General features: G+C 44.5%; 2 long non-coding RNA genes across 2 annotated transcripts; both read left to right on the top strand.

The window, feature by feature from the left end:
* The first annotated feature begins 2,531 nt into the window (after positions 1 to 2,531).
* Positions 2,532 to 8,099, top strand: LOC127932689 (uncharacterized). The gene is made up of 2 exons (XR_008146358.1): positions 2,532 to 2,816; positions 6,243 to 8,099. It is a non-coding gene; the product is annotated as an uncharacterized LOC127932689 (long non-coding RNA).
* Positions 8,100 to 18,485: 10,386 nt separating this feature from the next.
* LOC127932688 (uncharacterized) lies at positions 18,486 to 20,913 on the top strand. The gene is made up of 2 exons (XR_008146357.1): positions 18,486 to 18,741; positions 18,838 to 20,913. It is a non-coding gene; the product is annotated as an uncharacterized LOC127932688 (long non-coding RNA).
* Positions 20,914 to 21,713: the final 800 nt, after the last annotated feature.

The following is a 21,713-nucleotide window of genomic DNA, read 5'->3' as shown; positions in this document are numbered from 1 at the left end:
CCGGGCACGAACCAGGAACCAGGTTACCCATCGCTCCACAAAAGCTGTGGCCCTTGCAGAGCAAGGGGAACTACTACTTCAAGGTCTCAGAGCAAGTGACGACCGCTGCGAGGTAAAATAGAGCCAAGCAACAGACGATTTGGTGCAAGAACCCTAGCAACAGCAGCTAGAACTCATCGAATGCCATTGTGATGTAGACGGGGACACTATTTGTCATGACAGGCCCTAAAAGAACAGAAATAGTGTCCACTGCTTGTATAGTTAGTATTTTGGAACTCTATTTAATACGACATCTGGGAACTTTTGGCATACTAACTATAGCCATACTATGACCAATAAGCATACTACATACTCAATTTACTTCACAGATAGTATGGTTAGTATGAGTATTCAAACACAGATCGACTTTAACATTTTACAATAGTTATTGCATCATATATATTGCCACCATAAGTTACATGCAGGAACACACAGGAGGAACATGGCCTTTGGGGTATTAACCATGCAACCCTCTGAGATCAACAGTTTATTGGTAATAAGAGATGAATAGTGTATTGGTAATGAGAGAGATCTCTGGCTGGGTTTGATAGGGGAAGCTCTTCTTTCTCTCTAGAAGACAGTGTTGGGTTGGGAGCTGCTGTCTGATTGCCAGGAATCACTGTGTTCTGTGACAGCCCCTCACTGATAAGACCGCTTTCTTGTCGCTGGATTCTCTCTCCATCTCTGCCTCTCTCCATCTCTGCCCCCCCCCCCCTCTGTGTGTGTGTGTGTGTGTGTGTGTGTGTGTGTGTGTGTGTGTGTGTGTGTGTGTGTGTGAGTGAAGAGGGCTCTAGCTATCTCTATGTGATAGAGAGTTCCAATGTATCATGCTTCCCGAACCTCTGCCAAACCCTCATACAATACATTTCTGTGAAGCACTGTATTAAGAGGTTTTCGTGCCTGGACTAGATTAGCTGTTTCCTGTTTGAGTGCTTCACAAAGTGTAGATAAATAGAGTGGGGCTGATGAGGTAATTGAATTTTTTTGACTGTTTTTTGACTGGCTGGGGATAGTACAGTATTGGTGGGATACACAAAGGAGGCAGAGCGCTCTGGGAGACTGTGATTGATGAGATAATCCATCTGGCTCTGAGGCTAGTGGAGGCAGAGAGGGAAGAATGGGAGGGGGGAGCACAGACTACGGAGGGGATGATCATAGTTCCAAATAATGATGCAACCCATAGTGTGTGTGTGTGTGTGTGTGTGTGTGTGTGTGTGTGTGTGTGTGTGTCCGTCCGTCCCCTTTGTGGGCCTCATCAGGAGAGGGCAATATACAAGAGAGCCCTGTGTGAAAGCTCCTCATCTTGAAGCAATAAAGTTTCAGCGGTGACATTACCTTATTTAGGAGTTAATGATGATGAGCACTACAAAAAGTGTTACAGCTTTATCAAGCCTTTATGGTTAAGGTGAAACAAAATCAGCAGAAAGTCAAGTTTGTCTTGAAGGCTGACTACAAATCGGCACCCACAACCAATAGGTATTTCTATTAGTTCATTCTGAGAATAAACTCAGACATAGAACTATACTAAACAACTAGAACTACCAGAAATCTGTTTTGGCCTGAAACCAGTATTAGTTAACCACCATATCATTTGAGGCACTACACTGAGATAGGTCCCCAGTGAAACAGCATGCAGATGCTGATGTGTTCCCCCTTGTCTGTATGTACAGTATCTGCTGTGGGGCTTCTTCACCAGAGGAATGAGATGCCTGGGTGGATGTTCCTCTCATCGTTGGCCTCAATTATGCATGTACGTACAGTGTTACACAGGAAAATGATTCACACCCCGATTGGGACACAAAACAGTGTGACTAAAGCTATGAGTTATTCTGAAATAAACCATTCATTTAACACCAGGCCCAATCACTTCTCTTTTAGAATGCAGAGGTTTTTAGTGAGTGGAGGAGAAATTAAAAGTAAGCAAAAGCCAGAGAGACTCTTTATTTTTGCGCAAATCATTTGGCCGGCTAATGCCCACTTGTCTGTATTGTGTTTCATCTTTGGCTTTTCTGGTCTCCCTGTCGCTCCTCTGGTGGTTTTTACCAAATTACCATACAACGTATACACCCTGCACACCCTAATTGACAACCAAAATAAAAGCAAAGTCTTCACATGCTTTGGTGACGTCAAAAAAGCTTTTGACTGAATTTGGCATGAGGGCCTGCTGTATACACTGACGGAAAGTGGTGTTGGGAGGAAAACCTATAATATTATAAAATCAATGTTTCTTCCCTCAGGGCCGGGGGTGGGGTGAGACAGGGATGCAGATTGAGCCCCACCCTCTTCAACATTTATATAAATTAATTGGTGAGGGCACGAGAACAGTCCGCAGCAGACGGCTCACCCTACTAGACTCTGAAATCAAACGTCTGTTTCAAATCAAATTTTAGTCACATGCGACAAATACAATTGGTGTAGACCTTACAGTGAAATGCTTAAGAAAGAAAATATTTACTAAATAAACTAAATTAGAAAATAAAATGAACAGTAACACAATAACGAGGCTATAAGCTAAATCATGCAAATATAACTTGTCTGTATATCTTATATACTGTATATAACCAGTATAAAAGAGTTCTAACAGGACTGCCCTGGGGGAGCTCACTTCAGACCAGTACTTTATTCATCTAAGTTTGACTGTGACCTCTCCAGCTTGCTGTTGGGAAGTTCCCATCTGACCAAAAGACGACAAGGACCCGCCCAGACCCTTACTGTGAGCTGCCCAGGAGGAGACGCATCATCCATGAACAATTGAGTGAGACGACAACTGAATTTCAGTAAGTCAATTTAAATGAATCTGAAAAAAATGTTTTATAAAATAGTTTTTTTTTAACTTAACAATAAAATGGTACACAGTCTTATGGTGAGAAGGCTATTTATTCAGTGAGCACAGACAGGAGAAGCCATTGAAAAGCTTGAGAGGGTAACAGGCGAGATGGATAAGGGTTGTTCATCGATACACTGAGATTTCACTGAGATTTCCATGAGAACATGTGTACCTCTCAGGCTGGCTGTGCTCATTGCTGGTGGCGTGGATGTGAATACATAAGTTGATTGAACGTTATATAGGGAAATTAAATGTGTGAATGGAACACTAAGGTGTGTGTGTAGGAAGATATGAAATTAAATTGTTGCCTGTATAAATCGGTTACTAGAGATTTGATCACGCACACACACACACACACACACACACACACACACACGAAATGTCCCTTTTCCAGGACCCTGTCTTTAAAGGACCCTGTCTTTCAAAGATAATTTGTATGAATCCAAATAACTTCACAGATCTTTATTGTAAAGGGTTTAAACACTGTTTCCCATGGTTGTTCAATGAACCGTAAACAATTAATGAACATGCACCTGTGGAACGGTTGTTAAGACACTAAAATCTTACAGGCGGTCGGCAAATAAAGTCACAGTTATGAAAACTTAGGACATTAAAGAGGCCTTTCTACTGACTCTGAAAAACACCAAAAGAAAGATGCCCAGAGTCCCTGCTCATCTGCGTGAACATGCCTTAGGCATGTTGCAAGGAGGCATGAGGACTGCAGATGTGGCCAGGGCAATAAATTGCAATGTCTGTACTGTGAGACGCCTAAGACATTGCTATAGGGAGACAGGACGGACAGCTGATAGTCCTCGCAGTTGCAGACCACGTGTAACAACACCTGCACAGGATCAGTACATCCGAACATCACACCTGCGGGATAGGTACAGGATGGCAACAACACCTGCACAGGATCAGTACATCCGAACATCACACCTGCGGGACAGGTACAGGATGGCAACAACACCTGCACAGGATCGGTACATCCGAACATCACACCTGCGGGACAGGTACAGGATGGCAACAACAACTGCCCGAGTTAAACAAGGAACGCACAATCCCTCCATCAGTGCTCAGACTGTCCGCAATAGGCTGAGAGAGGCTGGACTGAGGGCTTGTAGGCCTGTTGTAAGGCAGGTCCTCACCAGACATCACCGGAAACAACGTTGCCTATGGGCACAAACCTACCGTTGCTGGACCAGACAGGACTGGCAAAAAGTGCTCTTCACTGACAAGTCGCGGTTTTGTCTCACAAGGGGTGATGGTCGGATTCACGTTTATTGTCGAAGGAATGAGCGTTACACCGAGGCCTGTACTCTGGAGCGGGGTTGATTTGGAGGTGGAGGGTCCGTCATGGTCTGGGGCGGTGTGTCACAACATCGGACTGGGCTTGTTGTCATTGCAGGCAATCTCAATTCTGTGTGTTACAGGGAAGATATCTTCCTCCCTCATGTGGTACCCTTCCTGCAGGCTCATCCTGACATGACCCTCCAGCATGACATTGTCACCAGCCATACTGCTCGTTCTGTGAGTGATTTCCTGCAAGACAGGAATGTCAGTGTTCTGTCATGGCCAGCAAAGAGCTCGGATCTCAATACCATTGAGCACGTCTGGGACCTGTTGGATCGGAGGGTGAAGGCTAGGGCCGTTCCCCACAGAAATGTCCTGTAACTTGCAGGTGCCTTGGTGGAAGAGTGGGGTAACATCTCACAGCAAGAACTGGCAAAATTATTCAATTTCTGTTAGCCACATATCTGTGGAAGTTTGTCTCAGAAATTGAATCTTATGTTCAATTAAATATTTACATGTTCAGTTTGCGGAAAATAAACGCAGTTGACAGTGAGGATGTTTTTTTGTTGCTGTGTTCATTATATACACACACACACACAACTTGCATATCCACATGTAGACGTACGGAAGTGGTGAAAAAAGTATTTGAGAAATAAATAATATAATGGGTTATTAGATTTGATGAAGTAACAATGTGTAAATGTAAATTGGATCAGAGTTTCACTTGCTAGGTGGAGACTGGACAGAGCACGCCATCTGCAGGGGACTGATAGACAGTGCTAGCCCAGTTATAATACATGTTTTAATCCCAGAAAATGTCTCTTCCCTTCTGAATTGGCCGATGTGTTCTATCAATTTAGGCGCATTACACGTTCATCTTAAAATAATATACATTTAATAAGTGTGAAGCAGAAAGTGTATATCCAACAGAAATTGGTAATAAATATTAAGTATGACTAAAATTAAAACAATGCCTTCCAATAACGAGAAAGTTATGTTTGTTTTGTTTTTAAACCGTGTAATAGGGGAAAAAGCAGAACATTGTTTGAGAGTGATCCAATTGTATTAGCAATAGTGATTGAGAAGTTCTTCCTGTTGGGAAGAAGGGAGTCCTAGTTTAAGGAAACATATGCAGACTAGTGAAGATAACAAAGTGAATGGTAATATTAGTGGCTTTCAGATTGCACTCTAATAATGCAATGTTTTAGTAATTTGAAGAAGTAAATGTTTCAATACAAGGTCACATGACGAACAGAGGGATTGAGGCTTGGGACTGACGTTAAATTAGAGGCTGTCATCTGGTGTTTGTTAGAGATAAGATTCCTGTGAAACAATAGATAGCCGCCAGTACTCACTGAACTCAAACAGGCTTAAAAAGGGACACAGTGGGAAAATTTGGGACAGAGGTTTGAATAATTGAATAAGAGACGTTTTTGACCATTTCCAATTATTATTAGTCAATTCTATAGTTTGGGTAGCACCACTGATTTAAGTAAGAAGGTAATGTGGTCCTTCTGTGGCTCAGTTGGTAGAGCATGGCACTTGTAATGCCAGGGTAGTGGGTTCGATTCCCGGGACCACCCATACGTAGAATGTATGCACACATGACTGTAAGTCGCTTTGGATAAAAGCGTCAGCTAAATGGCATATATTATTATTATTATTATAATGTCATCTAAAACAATAATCAGTTTCCATTACGTGGAGCTGTGTCCACAATTGAAGTAGATCTGGGTTGGCGCCCCCCTTGGGTTGTGCCGTGGCGGAGATCTTTGTGGGCTATACTCGACCTTGTCTCAGGATGGTAAGTTGGTGGTTGAAGATATCCCTCTAGTGGTGTGGGAGCTGTGCTTTGGCAAAGTGGTTGGGTTATATCCTGCCTGTTTGTCCCTGTACGGGGGTATTGTTGGATGGGGTCACAGTGTCTCCCGACCCCTCCTGTCTCAGCCTCCAGTATTTATGCTGCAGTAGTTTGTGTCAGGGGGCTAGGGTCAGTCTGTTATATCTGGAGTATTTCTCCTGTCTTATCAGGTGTCCTGTGTGAATTTAAGTATGCTCTCTAATTCTTTCTCTCTCTCTCTCGGAGGACCTGAGCATTAGGAACATGCCTCAGGACTACCTGGCCTGATGACTCCTTGCCGTCCCCAGTGCACCTGGCCATGCTGCTGCTCCAGTTTCAACTGTTCTGCCTGCGGCTATGGAACCCTGACCTGTTCACTGGACGTGCTACCTACAGACCTCCTGTTTTCAACTCTCTAGAGACAGCAGGAGTGGTAGAGATACTCTGAATGATCGTCTATGAAAAGCCAACTGACATTTACTCCTGAGGTGCTGACCTGTTGCACCCTCGACAACCACTGTAATTATTATTATTTGACCCTGCTGGTCATCTATGAACATTTGAACATCTTGGCCATGTTCTGTTATAATCTCCACCCGACACAGCCAGAAGAGGACTGGCCAGCCCTCTTAGCCTGGTTCCTCTCTAGGTTTTGGCCTTTCTAGGGAGTTTTTCCTAGCCACCGTGCTTCTACACCTGCATTGCTTGCTGTTTGGGGTTTTAAGCTGGGTTTCTGTACAGCACTTTGAGATATCAGCTGATGTAAGAAGGGCTTTATAAATACATTTGATTTGATCCAAGTACCAAATATTGAGCTGATAAGCCAGCACCAACCTTTTGAAGGTCGTAGCAGATTTGTTAAACAACAGGTTTCATATTTTCACTAGTTGATGTCATCGTCAGTTCAGATCATATGTCAATGCAACAGGTCAAAATGAATGGTGTCCATTCAGCTTAACAGGACACCGTATCATCTGATGTGTCTGAAGTTCTGTATACGCATGGATTTATCAAGACTTCCTGCCCAAGATGCAGTAAACTCGATTAAGAATGTTTAGGACTGATTAAGATATGCAAACTAAGTACATGTTCATTTTCTTTCTTCCAGGACTTATGGAACGTCCAATAACAAGTTCTGATGAGTATACCAATGATTCTGTATCCCTCCCTTTGAAATGCTTTCTGAGGAAGGTGCCTTGGGAGAAGTTTGTATAAAAAGGTACACAAATATGTCTAAGGGAGCTCCCATATTAATTAAGGCCTGGCCATTATGTTCGTTTTTACCCTACATTTTTACCACAAACGCCAGTACCCACACACAATCCACCTGTTATTGAATATTTGTTAGTGGTGTTAATACTGATTTATTGTGTGGGGTCTTTTTATTTTAGTGGTTTTTCACAGGTTAGAAAGGATGCACCTTAAAAGGGCACACAAATGTCATTTTCTGAAGTTCTATTGTCAGAGTTTGTTGCACACACGTCAGTTCTCCTGATAAGAAATATACTGAAAAACCCAATGTGAACATGGTATACAAAATGTTTGAAATGTTTGAAATATCTTTCAATTATGAGGGAAAGAAACACTAACTTAATGTGTTGAATGACCTCTGTTCTGACTTTCTGTTGAGGCCTGATCACCCTCACTAGAAAGGCTAGAGACATTGGGTGACATTTAATTGCAATATGTAAACACTGATAATTAGGATTACATTTATAATTTAACAGTCCTGTGTGATTCGAACCGCGAGAGAAAGAGAGAGAGAGAGAGATGCCCCTGAATGAGGGAAACCTGTCTCTAGTCTATTTTATGGGAAACAATGGTTTTCCTTATAGAGTTAAACAGTTGTAATTAAAATGTTATTTGTTATTTTGATTTAACCCTTTCCTGTAGTTTTTTTTTTCTTTTTACATATGAATCCCAATGTGAGTCATGTGTCTAAAGGGAAGAAGTGTATTGTTGTTTTGTTTTTGTCTTGTTTCAATACAAATCTCACCAGATTTGGTCTGCTGGATGGTCGGGATTAGCCCTCTAACTCGCTGACTCTGTAACTGCGGTGAGATCGCCGATATGATGGGGGAGTATAAACCAATTTGAAAAATTCATCAGTGTCTTGCTAATCTCTTTGAAATTTGTGTTAGATGCTTGTATTCAGAATATTGGTAGTAGTTATAATTAGTCATACCATACCAATTTGTCAACCATTTGTCTAGATTTCCTGAATCAGAAAATCCCTAAATTAAACTGTTGTTCTGGTCTGTCCTCTCTTGAGGTTATGTTGAAGGTGACCACAGACGGCATCTAGATGCACAGAAGGGATAATTTGGCCAAGAACAGTGTGAGCCTCACCCCCTCTAATAGGCTTAAGTAATGGCGACAGTGGCATTCACGATGGCCCTTCACCACTTCTACCTGAAACCGAGCCAGCAACCTGTACACAGCATCCAGTCGAAGCTATCAACTGCCTTCTCTCATGAGTGATATGTGCCCACGTGGAGAGAGCATGGAGAAAGATCCTGTCCAAACTTCTCATGCTGCTGGTGTACTGGTAGGAAATTAGACAAGATATAAATGGACCGCAAAAGATGGTGCCAGCCTTGGTGAGAGTTTCGTTTGCTGGAGGAAATCAGATAATTCCTCAGATATTGAAATTGGGACATTATAAAAAGGGCCATCCACTTTGAACATGTGCCATTGGGAGGACTAACTGAAACACTATCTGAAGAAGGAAATGAAGAAGTACCAGAAAAAATGGAATGCCGAGAGGGAGGGGATGGTCAACCGTGTCTGTAATTGATTAAGGCTTGTCCAAAATTGTTTATTTGGGGTATCAGGTTGATTGTAGAGGTCTTCACACCGCAAAATGTATAGTAATAAAGACAAAATGTATTGAGATACCGATCTGTCATCAACATGCCACTCACGACAAAAGCTCTAGCTGAAAATGTCATTACACAATTTCATTTATGGATTCTGGCAATGAAGCATATGTGTAACTGTATGAAGCAAAGGTCTTAAGCCATGGCCCAGAATGAAGGGTTTGAAAGGATGAAGTGTCTGGTTTTATGCGTTGATTTTGTTTACCTACTCCTTTGATAGTTTAAGTAATAACCAAATGAATAAAATGAAATTATAATCACAGTGAGTGATAAAAGGAGGGAATGTGATGGAACATTTTATGTTTGTGCTTTTCTAATAACCAATTTATGTATTAATGCAAGTGACTGATTGATCGTGGCTAGGAAGAATCCTCACTATTAGTATCTGCAATTTGGCAGTATGGCCAGAACCTTATTTTGAGAACGAAAGGGATATCTCCATTTCAAGGTCTCAGCTTGGAGAGAAGCCTCGTGAGGTATCGGTCGGTCACATGCATGAACCAAACATTAACAATGAATTAATTATGAATAAGCTAAATCATGCAAATAACACTTGTTTGTGTAAGCAGTAAAGAGAACTGGACTGCCCTGACAGAGCTCACTTCAGACTCATACTTTATGCATCTAAGTTTGACTATGACCTCTCCAGCTTGCTGTTAATAAAGAATGATTCATTTAAGATTGACTTCGACTGTCCCTGTGTAGAATTTCCACGACAATGTACAGACTCCGTGAGCATAGCCTTGCTATTGAGAGAGGTCAGCATACACAGACATGGCTCTTAACCTTTTCAGGAACAGACCCTTTCTAAAACATTTTCATCTGAAATGACATACCCAAATCTAACTGCCTGTAATTCAGGCCCTGAAGCAAGGAGATGCATATTATTGGTACGATTTGAAAGGAAACACTTAAGTTTGTAGAAGTGTGAAAGGAATATAACACAATAGATCTGGTAAAAGATGATACAAAGAAGAAAAAAAAAACATTCTTTTGTATTTTTTTTTGTACGATCTTTGAAATGCAAGAGAAAGGCCATCATGTATTATTCCAACCCCAGCTGCAATTTAGATTTTGGCCACTAGATGGCAGCAGTGTATATGAAAAGTGTTAGACTGATCCAATGAACCATTGCATTGCTGTTCAACATTTTGTATTAAGTCTGCCCAAATGTGCCAAATTGGTTTATTAAATCACTTTTCATATTAAAAATTGTGCATGCTCCTCAACAATAGCATGGTATTATTTCACTGTAAATTGGACAGTGCAGTTAGATTAACAAGAATTTAAGCTCTGCCAATATCAGACATGTCTATGTCCTGGGAAATTATCTACAAGCTCATGCTAATTGCATTAGCCTACATTAGCTTAAAAGTTTTAAGAGATGACAGGATATATGTGGCCACTGCTCACAAAATTAGGTGGAAACCGAGCTGCAGTTTCTAACCTTAGGTCAAATATACGACCGTACAAGAGAAATGCACTTTCCTCAAATTACACAAACCCACAAAGAATTCAAACACAAATCAACATTTTGACAAACTCTGAGGTGAAATACCACAGTGTGCAATCACAGTATTAAAATCTGTGACCTGCTGCCACAAGAAAAGGTCAACCAGTGGGTCAAAAACCAATGTAAGTATAACATATTTATTTCCCCCGTAATTTGTATATTATTATATTAATAGCCATTTAGCAGACTCTTTAATCCAAAGCAATTTACAATCATGCCTGCATACATTTTACTTATGGGTGGTCCTGGGAATTGAATCCACTACCCTGGCATTACAAACGCCATGCTCTACCAAATGAGCTACAAAAGGACCATTTGTTAGGTGCCTCCTAAGAAGAGGTAGGTGCAGGAGTCAGGAGCAAGAGAGCAAGGACTTCCAGTTGGACCAGTTGTTTATTATAAGTCCCAACCCATCAACAACAGGCGGGGAAAATCACGAAACACACGGAGGAGAAACCTCTACTGCTAATACAGTACCAACAGGTACAACGACAGTGAGGGAAAAGAAACCTGTGGCGCAAACACGCACCCCTAACAGAGCTAACACAGCAAAATAATCCCACACAAAGACTAGCAGGCAGCGGAGGTTAATAAACCTAATCAGACACAGGTGATGACAAAACAGACAGACACAAACGAAAAGGAGAAACGGATCGGTGGCAGCTAGTAGGCCGGCGACGACGACCACCGAGCGCCTCCCGAACACCTTCGGTGGAAGTCGTGACACCATTTTAGAATTTGCACATTGTCACAACACTTATGTAACAGTTAAATGTTATACAGTAAATTGATCCCTAATATAATCTTTTAAACGTTGTTCTTCTCTTGAAACTTTGTGTGTAATGTTTTACTGTTAATGTCTGTTCATTTTCAGTTTTTTGTTTAATACACTTTTTTGGTATCGTTTGATTATTTCACTTGCTTTGGTAATGTAAACCCATGTTTCCCATGCCAATAAGGCCCATTTGAATTGATCAAAGAGCGAGTGAGAGCAAAAGCATGAGAGAATTGTTATGTCGAAGGCAGCTCTGATACAACTCTGTAGAGGTGGAAAAGGAAAAGACTACAGTTTTGGAGTGAAAGTGTGATGACGTACGTGCCTGGTGTTGTAGTCCCAGAAAAGTCTGTAATTGAATTTAACATTTATCATCTCAGCATGATAAATCAGCCTGGCAAACAAGAACACCTAAAGTAACTTATCCACTTACAAGAGAAAATTCATTCTCAAACTATCATCCACTTCTGGTTTGTCCTTAAAAAGTTGTGTTCTATCCTGTCCAGCTCCTCTCCCCAGTCCCATCCTTACCAGCTCCTCTCCCCAGTCCCATCCTTACCAGCTCCTCTCCCCAGTCCCATCCTTACCAGCTCCTCTCCCCAGTCCCATCCTTACCAGCTCCTCTCCCCAGTCCCATCCTTACCAGCTCCTCTCCCCAGTCCCATCCTTACCAGCTCCTCTCCCCAGTCCCATCCTTACCAGCTCCTCTCCCCAGTCCCATCCTTACCAGCTCCTCTCCCCAGTCTCATCCTTACCAGCTCCTCTCCCCAGTCCCATCCTTACCAGCTCCTCTCCCCAGTCCCATCCTTACCAGCTCCTCTCCCCAGTCCCATCCTTACCAGCTCCTCTCCCCAGTCCCATCCTTACCAGCTCCTCTCCCCAGTCCCATCCTTACCAGCTCCTCTCCACAGTCTCATCCTTACCAGCTCCTCTCCCCAGTCTCATCCTTACCAGCTCCTCTCCCCAGTCCCATCCTTACCAGCTCCTCTCCCCAGTCCCATCCTTACCAGCTCCTCTCCCCAGTCCCATCCTTACCAGCTCCTCTCCCCAGTCCCATCCTTACCAGCTCCTCTCCACAGTCTCATCCTTCCCAGCTCCTCTCCCCAGTCTCATCCTTATCAGCTCCTCTCCCCAGTCCCATCCTTACCAGCTCCTCTCCCCAGTCCCATCCTTACCAGCTCCTCTCCCCGGTCCCATCCTTACCAGCTCCTCTCCCCGGTCCCATCCTTACCAGCTCCTCTCCCCGGTCTCATCCTTACCAGCTCCTCTCCCCGGTCCCATCCTTACCAGCTCCTCTCCCAGTCCCATCCTTACCAGCTCCTCTCCCCAGTCCCATCCTTACCAGCTCCTCTCCCCAGTCCCATCCTTACCAGCTCCTCTCCCCAGTCCCATCCTTACCAGCTCCTCTCCCCAGTCCCATCCTTACCAGCTCCTCTCCCCAGTCCCATCCTTACCAGCTCCTCTCCCCAGTCTCATCCTTACCAGCTCCTCTCCCCAGTCCCATCCTTACCAGCTCCTCTCCCCAGTCTCATCCTTACCAGCTCCTCTCCCCAGTCTCATCCTTACCAGCTCCTCTCCCCAGTCTCATCCTTACCAGCTCCTCTCCCCAGTCCCATCCTTACCAGCTCCTCTCCCCAGTCTCATCCTTACCAGCTCCTCTCCCCAGTCTCATCCTTACCAGCTCCTCTCCCCAGTCCCATCCTTACCAGCTCCTCTCCCCAGTCCCATCCTTACCAGCTCCTCTCCAGTCTCATCCTTCCCAGCTCCTCTCCCCAGTCTCATCCTTACCAGCTCCTCTCCCCAGTCCCATCCTTACCAGCTCCTCTCCCCAGTCCCATCCTTACCAGCTCCTCTCCCCAGTCTCATCCTGTCCAGCTCCTCTCCCCAGTCCCATCCTTACCAGCTCCTCTCCCCAGTCTCATCCTTTCCAGCTCCTCTCCCCAGTCCCATCCTTACCAGCTCCTCTCCCCAGTCCCATCCTTACCAGCTCCTCTCCCCAGTCCCATCCTTACCGCCCTGCACGCCACAGCTGGTCCTGCTAAGCCTGGTCTGCAGTGGGATTGTCTACAGATGTGCCGGTCTCAGTCTCGAGGGTGCCCAGCGTCTCTGACCTAGCACAAATCCCAAACGTGCCTCCCATCTGCCTCTGCACCTGTCACTGACTGCAACAGTTCGGGAACATTACAATACTAAACAACGACACACACTCTTTCTTCCATTGTGTTCGTTGATGTTTGGTCATAAATGTTTAAATGTAGTTTTGTTTTTACATGTGATTCTTCTAGAGGGTATCTTAATGCAGTGAAATTATAACCTCCAATGGACATGGTCTCTTTAACTATGTCATCATCATGGGACACCATCACTCATTGGCTGCTGCGTCAACTGATGCCATGGGACTAGCCATGTCAAACACAATTTGGGAGAGAGCATAAGGGGTGGTGTTGTAGAGTAGAGCAGGCCCTGCCTGTCCTATACAGACCCCACCCACACGCCCTTATGTCCCAGGACTGCGTCTCCTCCGTTCACACTGACACTCGCCAGATTGCCAGCTGAACCTTGTCCCCATGGATACGATGTCAACAAACACAGCGAGCAGCAAGCACTGATACAACCATACAACACTGGAAAAGAGCCTAATTACCTACAACATGGCAGACAGTTACTACTACTTTGTCCTTTGTTAAGGCTAAAGTGTAGTTGGCTAATGTATGGCTGCAGTAACGACACAAGGATCCCATTGTCATGTGAATACTAGCAGTATATTCAGTGCAGGCCAAAGTGCTGGTCTGGGATGCAGTTCTACGGGATGTGTTTAAACAAACTTAGCGTCCAACATTCCAACTGTCTGACATTAGCATTAGGTATTACGCAGGCAGAAGGATGTGATGAGATTTTCCATTTCCTGTACCGTCTGGGAGCTGTAACTAATGTTTCCTTTGATGTTAATAATAGGGGCCCGTTGCCCTGTAATGCATTGTATCCATTCAACACTTACCATAAAGGTCCCTTCTGAAACTTACAATCGGACCAACAGACACCAGGACTTCCCATAAAACCACTTGTGTCTTCAAGGGTAATGTTGGGGGATGTGTTCACCCGCTACCAGCACCACCTCACATGACAGAATGGCCAGCTGCAACATCCCCAGATGCTCACTTGGCCCCAGTGTGTGTGTGTGTGTGTGTGTGTGTGTGTGTGTGTGTGTGTGTGTGTGTGTGTGTGTGTGTGTGTGTGTGTGTGTGTGTGTGTGTGTGTGTGTGTGGTGTGTGTGTCATAAACCCCACACCTGCCAGACTTGTGTTCAGAGTACAGAGCCCTTTTTTTTTGCTCACAGCCCCCTTGAGAGTGACGGAATGGAATGAGTCCTCTGCACTTTAAGAACTGGAGACGAATGGGGAAAGTATCTGTAAGATGCCTTGTCTGAGAGAAGAAAAGGGGACATTTGAAACATTTATGCAGTAACTGTTGCCCCTTGATTTGTTGATTGTTTCTCTTTATGATGAGAACGGCCTGTTTCAATTACTTTTCTGTTGGTTTGTGGAGTGAGTGTGCAAAAATGACAGGAAGATGGCGCCATCTTGAGTTCAAAAGACTATACTGTTGGATATAGGAGTTCAGGAAGAAACCTTATATGGGGTGTGTGGGCAAGCGTGTGCATTTGTATGTGTGCAGGCATGCATAGTGTCTTTGATTGTAAGTCCTTCCTTTTCCTCATTCTCTCTCTATTTATTTCTCTTTGTTTAGTTTTAGAACCTTGGTCTCTTAGTATGAGGAGAGTGCTTGGACCAAACTGCTACATTTTATAGATTAAGTAGTGCATGTAGACAGTTACTGTTGCTGTGTGGGGTGTGAGACACTTAACTCTTGGAAACCAAGTAATAACACTAGATTACGCCCTCCAGTTCCTTACAAAGCACTCAGTCTAATGTAGCAACAAGCTAGTCTATCATAGTATCAGAGACAGCAGGAAAACAGTTTGATATTCTGGGTGGAAGGGACTCTGTACAAAGGCTGTGTTTGAAGTGGTTTAATCTAGGAAGCCTTCACAGAGGGAGACAGGAAGAGCCTACCGGAGCCTCAAGGATGCCTATCAAAGGCCGGAGGGACGAAGTGATACTCCTGAGGGGTAAAGGGAAGGTCAGTGCTTTCCAGGATCCCTGGGATGTTCCTGCCCTAAACTTAAAGGGAAATTTGTTTAACTTTATAGTAGTCATCATCTCTAGCACCACCCTAGCATATGTGGGGGAAAAGGAGGGGATAATTAGTGTTTCCAATGACGTTGGTGCGCATCATGTGTGATTTTAACCAATTATGAGTAGTTTTCTACCAATTGGTTGATGATGTCATTGAAAACACTTACCTTCCTCTATCTTTTTGACTACAAAACATAGAAATGCACCATTTTCACAAATGTTGATATTGGGGCGGTGGTGATGATGAATATGAAGATGAGAAATGTATATTTCCCAATTAACCATTTAAAAAAAACATTTTAAATGTGTTGGGACACCCCAAGGATCTCGTGTAGCACGGACCGTAAAAGGAAGGTCAGGGTGATCTTAGTCTGCATGGGGCTTGATCGCAATCTGTATTTCTGCAATTCCTCACATCCCATCTCCTTGCCTCCTCTGCAACCATATTGGAGAAGATCCTTCCTCTCAGATATTTTTCTCTAATGCATTTTGAGGAGAAAGGATGCTAGCAACAAAGGAAAGGAATTGAGAAAGAGCCAAGGACACAAATGGAACAGGTTAAGGCCAGGAACAGACAGCTACATTACAGTAAGATAGCAACCATATCCTAACATAAACAACCACAATGATAAACACAGCTACTGCCCTAGAATTAGAGTCTCCACGTCCTGGGCCCATTGTGCTGCACATGCACGGACATGCACAACCAAACTTCTTCTGAGGCAATTCATTAACATTGCTGTTTGCCTCAGAGCCGCAAGGAAACTGAGCTGGATCGATATGTGGTGAGGAAAGGGAGGACAGATGACATTCTTTTGACGGGGTGGTGACCTTGTGTTCCTCCAGCGAATTCCTCATAGGAGAAGAAAACACTGGTAGCCATTGATGAGAAGGATGTTTGTCTCCGGTCAGTTTGATTGCAGTTTCCATAAGCTCCCTTTTTCTGTTTGGAACAGAGCCATGGTCTCACCAAGGAAGTTTAGTTCATATTCTCAGTTGGTAGAGCATGGCGCTTGTAACGCCAGGGTAGTGGGTTCGATCCCCGGGACCACCCATACGTAGAATGTATGCACACGTGACTGTAAGTCGCTTTGGATAAAAGCGTCTGCTAAATGGCATATATTATTATTATTATATTACTCATTTGGGGTCTGAAACCTTTTTGGGAGAATGAGAAGCAACCTCAGAATAAAAATCCTGCATCTATGGGCTACTATAGTGTATTAGGCCATCTGCATCTCTTAATGACAGCGCTACATAGCCTACCCAAGCCCATTCCTGAATCCTGGCATGTCACGCAGGTAAATCATTCATTGAATTGTAACATCCGATTGGCTCCGTTGCTCATTTGAAAATGTAAAAAAAACAGCCAGCCATATTAGAGATGTTTTTTTTTAAATGGAAAAAACCCTGTTGTGTGAGTGTTGACCAAGAAGATGGGATACTTTTATACATCAATATTCATGAATACAAATAACTTACTGTGCCGACACCATGGGAATATTAAACAAATCTACATAACAATATAAACGTGTTGGCCACCACATTCATGTAATACTCACAGTCAATAAATGCATCGTGAGGGTACCATTCTGGTTTGGTTGAAAAAGAGCTAATGAATTTCAAATGGGAGCATTTAAAGGGATAGCCCCACCTCTTTCAGGTAAGCCCCACCTCTTTTTTTACAGGACCATTGAGGGAGTTTGATTAAGCTGAATTGTGGTGCACCAGGCTATGGCCCGTGATGTGAACCGGTTGAATCGGTGATGGAGGCGCACCCTTTTCAAATCAAACAGTAATCTGTCCCAATCTGTCATGTTGTCAATACTGCAGCATGATGCATGGTTTAGAAACGTACAGCATCTATTTTTGGGGGCTATCGGCCGAAACAAGGCACCTTGCTCACACTCGGGAGGCAGCACGGTTCCAAAAACGAAAGCAACCAACGCTAACCCAATTCACTTGGGGAAGGCCAAGGGAATAAATATAATCCTCTCAATGTTTTACAACTGGTTGGTATATGCCATGTTTTATCACATCCACTAAGGGTCAGACTTGTGCCACATGTCACTGGGAATACAAGTGTTTAAGCTTTGGGTTCTACAGATTTCTCTGACATCTTACCTCTCTCGGTTTCAGAAGTTGAAATGTACATTATACAATTGCAATAAAATAAACAAAAGAGATATTTAATTACCTCAAATTTTGCCTTGGGTATTAAACAAATGAGACCACTGTTCACCACAGTTTAACCGCACTGGCAGATTTTTCAAGAGCAACGCTGACATCTTTCATAGAATCCCATAAACCCGATGCAAAAGCTTGCTGCTTCTAACCATAGAAAATGAACTGTCACTCCAGGGAAAAGAGCGAGAGAAGAACAGACAGATGGAGGAGGACGAGAGGAGCCAAGCAAGACGTCCATTGAATTAACCTTTTAGAGTGACACACTGCCCTGGCAATTTAATATTGTGTGTGTGTGTGTGTGTGTCAGAAGACTAAAAGCTTGAGAGAGACATTGGCCTCTCTCTCGCTGCAGCATTGCTGCCTTTGCATGCTTATCAGCGTTTATGCATCTACTGCGATAGAGAGATAGTTACAGCCTGGTGGATAGAGGAGGGGAAGCGAGACAGAGGGAAGGGGGGAGAGAGAGACATACACACACACAGAGATCAAATAGATATGTAGAGACTACAGAGAGGGGGTTGCACAGTAGGAAAGTGAGCCGAAAGACCATGATTAAATATATATATATATTTTTTTCTTCTACACTTTAGTCATTTAGCAGACACTTATCCAGAGTAACTTACAGTTAGTGTATTCATCTTAAAGGGATAGTTTGGGATTTTGGCAATGAAGCGCTTTATCTATGTCACATCTGCTCCGGCAGCATAACGTCACCGGTTTACAAACCACTGGTCCTGGCAACCCATCATTAAGCACACCTGGCAACCCATCATTACACACACCTGCGCCCCATCATCAGTTACACCTGGACTTCAATTACTACCTTGATTACTTACCATTTATCTAGCACTCTGTTCTGTCATTCATCAGGTAGTATTGTTTAAGTTTCCTTGTTAGATGCTGCTCTTGGTTTGCATTAGGTCCATGGTCATTAAACTCACACTGCACTTGTTTCCCTACTCCCATTACAGAATACTACCTCACAAAATATGGAAGCAGCAGTAGAGAACTGTGTACCAGACAGTTGGCGAACAGGGACACCTATTCTGCCAACACCACGATCAGCTGGCGCAACTGTGTGTGACTATGGATGAGGTCCTCCACCCAAGAGGATTCACTTGCAAATAGCGGAGAGCCTTCTACCACGAGTCGTCCCAGCGAGCCAGTCCCCCAGCCTACCCAGCAGTCAGCCCAGGTCAGTGATGCCCAACTATCTCCCAGACACATGACTGGACTCCATCCAAATGTTGTGGCTTCCTACTCCAGTGCTCGCTCTTTTTTTGCTCATCAGACTGGAGCCCCCACCACCGAGAGGTCCTTGGTTGCCCCGATCATTTCCCTGCTGACTGGGCGAGTATTGGATTGGACTGTGGCAGTTTGAGAGAGGGGAGAAGAGGAGTTGGGTTCCTACGAGGGGTTCATGTCTCTATTCTTGGCGGTTTTCGATCATCCACCGGAGGGCAGAGAGAGAGGTGAGCGACTACTCCGGCACGGTGCCCAGACCGCTGAGGAGTACGCCCTCACCTTCTGAACTGTGGCAGTCTCCAGCAAATGGCATCAGCCGGTGCTCCGCAACCTATTTCGAAGAGCACTGCGTGAGGAGGTCCAGACGGCGTTGGCGTGCTGGGATGACAACCCACGGAGATGGGTCAAACACCTCTCCATGACAGCACTGGAGACATTGCGTGTCACTTTTGCGGGCAGGAGGGGCTCCAGTGGTGTCTGGTGCATCTCAAGCCGAAGTCCACTAGGGCAGAGGGACAGCCCTGTGATTATCTATCTCTCCGGGTAGGCGTAAGTATTCCCTCATCGTTTTCTGCCAAATCCTTCTTGGTTTCTATTTCCCTGGCTGGCTGTCCCTCAGGTGTTGTCTCTACAGCTCTAGTGGACTCCGGTGCCGCAGGGAATTTTATCAACAGTCCCTCAACTCCTCTCTGTACATCACCACATATCTGCTCTCCTATCCTTTTCTGTTACATGCCCTGGATAAACAACCATTGGGATCTGGCACCCTCACGCACGCACATCACATATACGTACCCACGGAGGTGAGGGATTGGCTGTTGACCTGGGCGCACGCATCCCTTTCCGCTGGACACCCACACTAGACAGACCATCTCCACTAAGTACTGGTGGCCGGACTTTTCCCAGGACGTTTCCCGTAGCCTAGCAGCAGGTAGCCTAGTTAGAGCGTTGGGCCAGTAACTGAAAGGTAGTTTGATCGAATCCCTGAGCTGACAAGGTAAAAATCTGTCATTCTGCCCCTGAGCAAGGCAGTTAACCCACTGTTCCCCGGGTGCTGAAGACGTGGATGTCGATTATGGCAGCACCTCTCTGATTCAGAGGGGTTGGGTTAAATGCAGAAGACACATTTCAGTGAAATATCTAGTCAGTTGTATAACTGAATGCATCTCCCTTTCCCTAATTCATGCTCCATCTATGCCCAAACAATGTCCTTGGCACACTCTGGCAAGGAAACTCCCCCTGCCCCCTTCCAGTGACTCAGCGGCCTTGGTCCCATCTGTCACGGGCATACAGTTTCACCACTGTTAAGGTTCTTGTGGACAGAATTTCTAAATCCTTCAGTTTTTCTCCCTCTCTCTGGCCTCCCTACCACCCTCCAGGTCGATGAGGCACTGTTCCAGCAGGTCTTCCAACACAATGGCCTTCGGAGGACATCTTCTTTGACGTGCCCACATTTCACTTCACTGGTGTGGAGAGCCTTCATAGAACCTGGGGGTCACGGTCAGCCTCACTTCCGGGTACCTGCCTCGCTCTAATAAGCAGGTGGAGATGATGAACCAGCAGTTGATGTTCCTGAGGAGTCACTGCCAGGACCGGCTGGGGGAGTGGGCCCCAATGCCTTCCCTGGGTGGAGTACACCCAGAATTCATTACATCACTCTTCCACCGGGCTGACTCTCTTCCAGTGTGTTCTGGGTTATCAGCCAGATCTGTCTCCGTAGATCCCAAGCCAGACTGAAGCTCCTGCGGTGGACAAGTTATTCAGGTGCACAGAAGAGGTCTGGAACAATGCCCATGTGAGGTTCCAGGAGGCCGGCAGAAGGATGCAGGCAGGTCGATAATGCAGTGAGGCTCCCGTGTTCCATCCTCGTGATCGCATCTCGCTCTCCACCAGGAACCACCCACTCCGTCTTCCCTGTTAGAAGCTGAGACCCCAGTTTGTGGGGCCTTTCAAGGTCTTCCAGAGGGTCAATGAGGTTACATATACACTACTGTTCATGAGTTTGGGGTCACTTAGAAATGTCCTTGCTTTTGAAAGAATCACTTTTTTCTTCATTTAAAATAATATCAAATTGAACAGAAATACAGTGTAGACATTGTTAATGTTGTAAATTACTATTGTAGCTGGAAATGGCAATTGTTTAATTTTTTTAATGGAATATCTACGGAGGCCCATTATCAGCAACCACTCCTGTGTTCCAATGGCACGTTGTGTTAGCTAATCCAAGTTTATCATTTTTAAAAGGCTAATTGAGCATTAGAAAGCCCTTTTGCAACTATGTTAGCACAGCTGTCCTGATTTAAAGAAGCAACAAAACTGGCCTTGTTCTGGCAGCTTCATATGCATTGTACCTGCAAAACACCAGTCTCGACATCAACAGTGAAAAGGCGACACCGGGATGCTGGCCTTCTAGGCAGAGTTCCTCTGTCCAGTGTCTGTTCTTTTTGCCCATCTTAATGTTTTTTTATTGGCCAGTCTGAGATCTGGCTTTCTTTTCCTAGAAGGCCAGCATTTTGCTGGTACCACTTAATGACACTGACAGTTGAGGAGTTGTTAAGAACTTTCAAAGTTCTTCATGTCTTAAAGTAATGATGGACTGTTGTTTCTCTTTGCTTATTTGAGCTGTATTTTACCAAATAGGGGCTATCTAATGTATGCCACGCATACCTTGTTACAACACAATTGATTGGCTCTAATGCAAAGCTGTCATCAAGGCAAAGGTTAGCTACACTTTTTGGATACTACATGATTCCATATGTGTTATTTCATAGTGTTGTCTTCACTATTATTCTACAATGTAGGAAATAATAAAAATAAAGAAAAACCCTTGAATGAGTCGGTGTGTCCAAACTTTGACTGGTACTGTGGGTCCTGGATGGCTGGAAGCTTTGGCCCCAGTGACGTAATTGGCCTTACGCGCTA

The sequence above is a fragment of the Oncorhynchus keta genome, chromosome 10 (genome assembly GCF_023373465.1).
Source record: "Oncorhynchus keta strain PuntledgeMale-10-30-2019 chromosome 10, Oket_V2, whole genome shotgun sequence".
Classification (NCBI taxonomy): Eukaryota; Metazoa; Chordata; class Actinopteri; order Salmoniformes; family Salmonidae; genus Oncorhynchus; species Oncorhynchus keta.
This window is presented reverse-complemented; position numbering and strand designations above follow the sequence as displayed.